This window comes from Trachemys scripta, chromosome 6 (assembly GCF_013100865.1).
Source record: "Trachemys scripta elegans isolate TJP31775 chromosome 6, CAS_Tse_1.0, whole genome shotgun sequence".
Classification (NCBI taxonomy): domain Eukaryota; kingdom Metazoa; phylum Chordata; order Testudines; family Emydidae; genus Trachemys; species Trachemys scripta.
The window spans coordinates 30,993,974-31,000,781 of record NC_048303.1 but is presented as its reverse complement, the minus strand read 5'-3'; the positions used below and the strand labels follow the sequence as shown (position 1 = coordinate 31,000,781).

At 58.4% G+C, this 6,808-nt stretch overlaps 1 long non-coding RNA gene across 1 annotated transcript; it reads left to right on the top strand.

Moving 5' to 3' along the window:
* Window positions 1-4,962: 4,962 nt before the first annotated feature.
* On the top strand, window positions 4,963-5,829 carry LOC117878665. Its single transcript, XR_004646049.1, has 3 exons — window positions 4,963-5,040; window positions 5,465-5,570; window positions 5,755-5,829. It is a non-coding gene; the product is annotated as an uncharacterized LOC117878665 (long non-coding RNA).
* Window positions 5,830-6,808: the final 979 nt, after the last annotated feature.

Genomic DNA, 6,808 nt, shown 5'->3' with positions numbered 1-6,808 from the left:
AGTCTACGTACAATATTTTCTACACATTATCTACACAAGGTCGCAACAACTTCTCACATAGTTCTTTCCCACTCGCCTCACACAATCCTCGCGTCTACAAATCTCGCGTTATTAGGGTTACAGTTAGCCTGACTCTTGCTAACAAACTGTCATGCATTGCACTCCCCTTCCTGTCAGTTTTTTCTCTGCTTCCACAACCCCCCCTTTTGTACTACTAGTACAACAAATTTTTTTAAATTTTTATTTGCATTAAGTTTTGGAATTTAGATTTTACATTGGATGCTTTAATCTTAGGGGTTTTGATTGGATGTAATGATAATGCATGATGAGCATGGACATGAAAGGTATTATTATTATTATGTTTTCTACAATAATAAAAACATACTTTTACACTAGCTAAACATACTTCTAGTATACTAGAAACATACTTCTACATCTGGTCTAGATGTAATCAGTGAAATGTGAGTGCAGAGCTGGTGTCTCCCGCCCAGCTCGGGCCCTGGGGCGCCGGCCCCCGGACAAGTGCCCGCTCCCCCGGGCCCCGGCCGAGCACCACGCCAGCCCCGGCCCCCGGCCGAGCACAGCGCCGGCCCCCAGCCAAGTACCTGCGCCCCCGGCCCCGGCTCCGGCCGAACACCACGCCGGGCCCCCGGCCAAGTGCCCCAGCCCCCGGCCCAGCACCGCTCCGGCCCCGGGCCCCTGCCGAGCACCGTGCCGGCCCCCAGCCAAGTGGCCGCGCCCCTGGCCCCGGCCCTCGGCCGAACACTGCGCCGGCCCCCAGCCAAGTGCCCGCACCACCGGCCCAGCACCGCGCCGGCCCCTGGCCCCGCGCCCCCGGCCCCAACCCCTGCCGAGCACCGCGCCTAGACAGCAAGGTGGTGGCAGAGCCAGAAAGAGAAGCCACCAGTCCTGACTCCTGTTTTAATGGACAACAAACTCCCCAGAAGCACGGCAGAGGGCAAAGTAAACCAGTCCGGTCCGGTACAGCGTAGCGGCAAGAGCCAGTACGCCGTGCCGGACTGGACTGGCTTCCGCAGCGGCGATTTAAAGGGCCCAGGGCTCCAGCCGCTGTGGGGAGCCCTGGGCCCTTTAAAGCACCGCTGGAGCTCCGGCAGCTGGTCTCCCGCAGTGATTTAAAGGGCCCAGAGCTCTGCGGTGGCTGGAGCCCCGGGCCCTTTAATTCGCCCCTGAGCCCCGCGGCTCTCAGCCGCCTCTGCAGCTGGTAGCTCCGGGGTGATTTAAAGGCCCTGGGGCTCCCAGCCACAGCCGGAGCCCCTGGGCCTTTAAATCTTGAAAGGCCCCGCCTCTTCCGGTTGAGGCTACACCCCCGCTTAGGACTCCGGCGTAATGGTAAATCCTTTAAGTTCCTTTCACCCCTGGGCAGGGATAGAGCCCAGGAATCAAGATGGTGGAGGAATTTCATTGAAACTGTTTCTGTCATAAAATCCCATTCAGACTAAACCAGTTTGTTTCTTGAACTCATAACAAGTGGGATGAAAGTTCTTTGCAAAAATATTTTGTTGCAAAACAAAAGCATCTCCTGTTTGTCACAGTGTGCTAAATTGTCTCCTCGCACACCAAGATCTCAAAATTTAGATAAGATGCTTCAGTCTGAGCTAAGTAGTTGCTGCTCTTATCAATTTCAAAATAAAAAAATACAAATAAAATAAACTATTTCAGCTATTCTATTATGTCACAATCTGATCTGAGTAAATGTGATAGGACACCTCATATTATGCACTCCTCCTAGTGACACTCTCTTGTCTTAGGTCACACAGCCAGTCAGTGGCAGAGTTGGGAATAGGACCCAAGAGCCCTGATTTTCAAACTAACCATCGGATCTTGAATTTGCGTGCAGGAGGTCAGCGCCGGCCGGGCAGGCCAAGCTTCAGAGCCGAGCGTGGGCCCCGCCCGCTGGCGCCATGGTAACCCCTGACTAAGGAAATGTGCTGAGGGGAAGTGGCTGCTTCCCCTGCACCCCCGCCCCCAGCTACGCTACTGGTGGGGATCACTGCCGGGGCACTATTTCAGCCCCACATTTTTGAGTGGACCTCCCACCGTGGGAGCTGCAGAGGACTCCCCCGCGACACACAAACACACACACCCTGGTGTTGGGAGGGGAACAGGGGAAAGGACAAAAGAAGCAAGAGAAGAAAAGAAAGGAGGGAGGGCTGGAGGAAAAGGTGAAACAAAAAGGACAAACCCCAATGTCCCCAGTGATTCTAAGGGACAAAATCCCAGGTGCGGAATAAAATTCTGCCTCCTTAAGCTCGTGTTTTCCATGCCTAGAATTCAACTCTCACCCGATGGATCAGACTGAACAGGTTTCAAACCTTGAGGAGGCTCTTACCTTCTACACAGGGACGTCTGCTTTCTAGTACAATCACTAAAAGGGAAGGAGAAAACTCGACAGAGGTTCCTCCTGCCGCTCACGTACGTGAACCCGAATGTTCTCTCAGTCCTCAAAGAGAGACCTCGAGACAGAGACTTGCTGAAGCAAAGCCACAGGGGTCTCTGAGGTTTCCTGGGCCACTCGCCTCTGTCCTGCCTGGCTGATGTCAGCATCTCTCTGTGAGGTCAGCACCTTTGACCAATAGTCTGAGGTCCTGCAAAAGGCCTTTGTGATGTCACTGCCATGCCGGAGCTCCAGCCGGGAGAGTGGGGCCGCGGGGCTGCCGCGCTCCGGCCGGTGCTCTGGCCAGGGGAGCGGGGCACCCGAAGACGAATGCCGCTGGGGTGAGTGCGCGGGGTCCTCTTAGGTGCGGGGCCCGATTCTGGCGAATCGGGCGAATCGGCCTAAAGCCTGCCCTGCCTGGGTTCTGTTCCTTCACTAGCCTGGGAGGATTGTGGGGGGGTGTGAGTGTGGTCTGGGGTGGCAGGAGGGAGCTGCTTGTCCAAAGTGACCAGTGTCTTTGTGACTGACCCCAGTGCTCGAAAAGGACGAGACTCCCTGGTTCTTGCAGCCCCAGCGATGACGAGGGGGAGCGTTGAGGGGGAGCAGATCATGCAATGAACTCCTGCCAGTGGGGGTAGCTTGCCCTCCCTGCACCCCTGTGGGGGGAACAGGAGCTGCTCTGGCTGGGGCAGGGATCGGGAGGGACCAAACAGGCTGGTTAGTGAGAGGCTGCCTTGACCCCAGGTGCCTTGACCTCACGCCTGCTCCCCGCTGGGTTCCAGGATGGCCAGGCTCCTGAGGATGTTCAGGAAGAAGGCTCTGCAGGTGGCCCCAGAGCCTGAGGGAAGCAGCCACCATCTTCCCCAGGAGCGAAGCGGCCCCTCCGTCCCCGCTGGAGGGGAAGAAGCTCCCGGCAGCGCCAGGAGGTGGAAGTGCCCAGCCTTCTGGTGGAGGAAACCCACTCCCGGCACAGGCGCCGAGGTGGGAGCATCACCTCCCAGGCCAAAATGGAGCTGGGCCAGGCTGCGGCTGGGCAGGCAGGACCCAGCCCAGGGGCGGAACCGGGCAGGGTGGCTCTGGGGCTTGTTGTTGTGTGGGCAGCAGCGGCCCCAGGAGCCCAGCCCCAACTTCCAACAGGGGGCATCGCCCTGCTCGGTCAGGGAGGACCTTCCAGCCTCCCCAGGGCAGGAGGTGGAGGATCCCTCTGCCAGCTCCAGCAGCTCGGGCCGCTCCCCATCCGACAGCAGCAGCGCCTGCGACTCGGACAGAAGCCTGGCCGACGGACGCTTCTGTTTGTTCTAGGTGAGGAGCCAGGCTGGGCTCGGGGAGGGGTGAGGAGGGGGCTGTGAACACCCTGGGCCCAGGCCCTCGAGCAGTGCTATGGGGGCAGGTCTCCAGCCCAGGTGTCTGGCCTGAGCCATGTGAACCCCACGGACACTAGATGCTGCCACTTTGGTCCTTGGTTCTCCATTGGGCGGGGGTGGGGGGAGGCACCTCCAAGGGAGTCCAGGACAGTGGGGAGGGTCTCTTTGCTATGGGCTCCTGAAGGAGTTGGGGGCTGATGCCATCACTGAGAGGGGGGAGTGTGGGGCCCAATCTGCCCTATGTCCCGGAGGTGAGAAGGGGACACATTGTCCCACCATGCCCCTGTTCTTCCCCCGAGTGGCAGCAGGAGTCACCTTGTCCCCGTCTCTCCCTGGTGTAGCGTCCGCCAGGGACTCCGAGGACGACGAGGAGAAAGAAGAACGGGTAGACTTGGTAACAGAGGAGGCTGCTCTCATGAACATCCGAGAGCAGCTCCATGCCCGAGAAAAGGTACAAACGTTCCCCAGCTGTGCTGGAACTGAGATTCTCCTGCTCCTTCCCAGCAATCTGACCCCCTGCAGAAAGTCTTGGCCTTAATGGGGACCTTTCTCCTTCATGATCTGGGACCCCCAAGATGGGGGTGTTTGTCACACACCAGCCGGGGTCCCCTCCCCCCACAGGCACTGTCCCAGTTCCTGACCCTGATTGTGGAGGAGTTGTGGGTGATTTGAACAATAGGCAGGTCCCCACTATCCCCCATTCAGGCCTAAGTCCTGCAGCTGGTGTGGCTGGGGCAGGGAGGTCCCTGGCTAACTGGCTCTCTCTCCCCTAACCCCACTCCTGGTGGGCACAGGACGAGGCGCAGCAGCTCGTGTTCCTGCACGCCATCTACCCCGCGTGCCTCGCTGCCCAGCAGAGAGGGGACTACACATTGGAGTCACACTGCTCAAAGGCGGCTGTGGTGGAGAGGATTGTGGTGAGTGAGACACGGCGCCCGGCAGCTGGAGGGTGGATAGAGACATGGGAGGGGCAGGGGTCTCCAAGGGCCGAGGGTTGGGGGATGGCTGGTGCTGGAGGGCAGCTTAGGGCAGGGAATGCTGGGGCTGAAGATTGGGGAGAAAAGACGGGAGAACTAGTGGGCAGGAATCGGAGGAGCGGGAGGCAGCTGGGGGGATCCTGCTGGCTGTGTAATCTCCTCCTTGGGGAGTGTCAGTGAGGCCCGAATCTCACACGCTCCCTTCTCTCCTTTGTGTCTCACAGGAGCAAATTGAGGAGCTTCCTCCTAACTCTCCACCCGGCACCGTCCTGGCCAACTCCCTCATTGCTGTGGCCAACCTCAGGTACCGAGACCCTCCTGCCCTGTTCCCCTAACCCCGGTGCTGCTCAGGCCCATGGCTGGGAGACACTGCCCCTCCCACTCCCAGCTCACCTCCCAAGGGTGGCTCCTCTGGCAGAGGTGGCAGGAAGGGTCACTCCCTCTCCTGGCTGCTCTGTTCTTTTCACTCCAGTCACATTGCAATGGCTTTGGGGAGAAGCTGACTCCCAGGATCAGATACAGGAGGGGCAGCAGGGTCCAGGGAACAGGCGCCATTCCTGCCCTGCCACTGTCGGTCTGGGAAACCTTGGCCTTATCATTCCCTGGCTCAGTGCCTCAGTTTCTATTCTCGCCAGCCTCTGCCTATTTCCCTGCAGTTTCACGTCCGTGTTGGTGCCAGTCGCACCCCTGCACTGCACAGTCTAATACCGACTCCTCTCTCTTGCCAGCACCATGACACCTGCCCTGGAGCCGGAGCTGGAGACCCACCTCCTCCGAGCCACCCTGCACGCAGTCTTCACCCTGGGCACGCAGACGGACACCAACCAAGTCCAGGTAGATCAGCCAGTTGTTATCCTGCCCGAATCCTTGCTAATTGCCTGCAGTGGGATGTGAATGAGAGAGGCCAGGATATGTGTTTGCTTATCAGAGTGCTTCCCAGAGACCCCTCTTCCCATCCTGTGGCAGGTGTAGCCCCAGTTTCCCTAACTCTGACCCATGGCTCTCCCTTGCTTTGCAGGATCTGCATAGGGTCATACCAGACCTTCTGGACGCCATGCTGGGGAACCTGCTGGCAAAGACCCCAGACACGGACAGGCTCCATTACATCTTGGAGGTGAGCCCGATGAGGGGATGGGGGCAATTTTATCTTAACTCTTAGATCCATTTTCCAGTCTGTCCTTCTAGCTGGGCCCCCAGTGGCCATCCTTGGTCAGAGCAGTCAGTGCAATGCAGGGTCAGGCCTTTCCTCCTTGAAGGACAGAGGAAGGAGCTGGGACTTCAAGCCAGAGCTCTTCCTGCTTGTGTTGAGCACTAACCACAGGGCCCCCGGCTGGCTTGGGGAGTGAGAGTCTGAACCCCTCCTGGGAGATCCAGAAGATGGTCCTCAGAGAAGAGCCACAGCCTCATTCCTAGAGAAACAGGAGGGCCCCAGAGAATCAGCCCTTGTCTCTGACGGGCCCCGAGATTCCTGGGGGGATTGTGCTCACACTCAGTCCCTTCACCCAGCCAAGGACTTGAGATCAAGGGAGTGGGGAGGGGTCTGTCTCCTTCCTGGGGAGCTGTTCAGGAATCAGGAGTTCAGAGAGGATGGGACCAGCCCCGACACTGAGCATTGTCCCAATCTAGAGAGACAATGACAAGTTGTGACCTGCAGGATACAAGCATTGTCCTGGGGGCAAGAGTCCCCTTCTAAAGCTCTGCAGTCAATGAATCTGATATTCCACCCTCACCGCATGCAATGTCTCAGCCCCCTTGGGATTGGGGGGGCCATTAGCACTACACATGCACCCCCTCATCAATCCTGAGCTGCCTCCTTTCCCCACAGCACATTAACTACTGGACCGTGTCCAGTGTGCCATGAGAGAGAGCCAGGGCCATCAGGAGCAGCGCGGCCCTGCTCACGTCCGTCATCTCCCTCCCTGACTTTGACGTAAGTGGCCTCTGAGCCCAGCTTCCTGACTCCAGGCGTAGGCGGGCTGGCTCCAACGGGCTGGAGGATCTGCTGCTGCAGGGGCTGTGGGCTAGGAATGTTCCTCTTGGGGAGGCAGAGTCAGAGCAGAGAATGAGCCTGG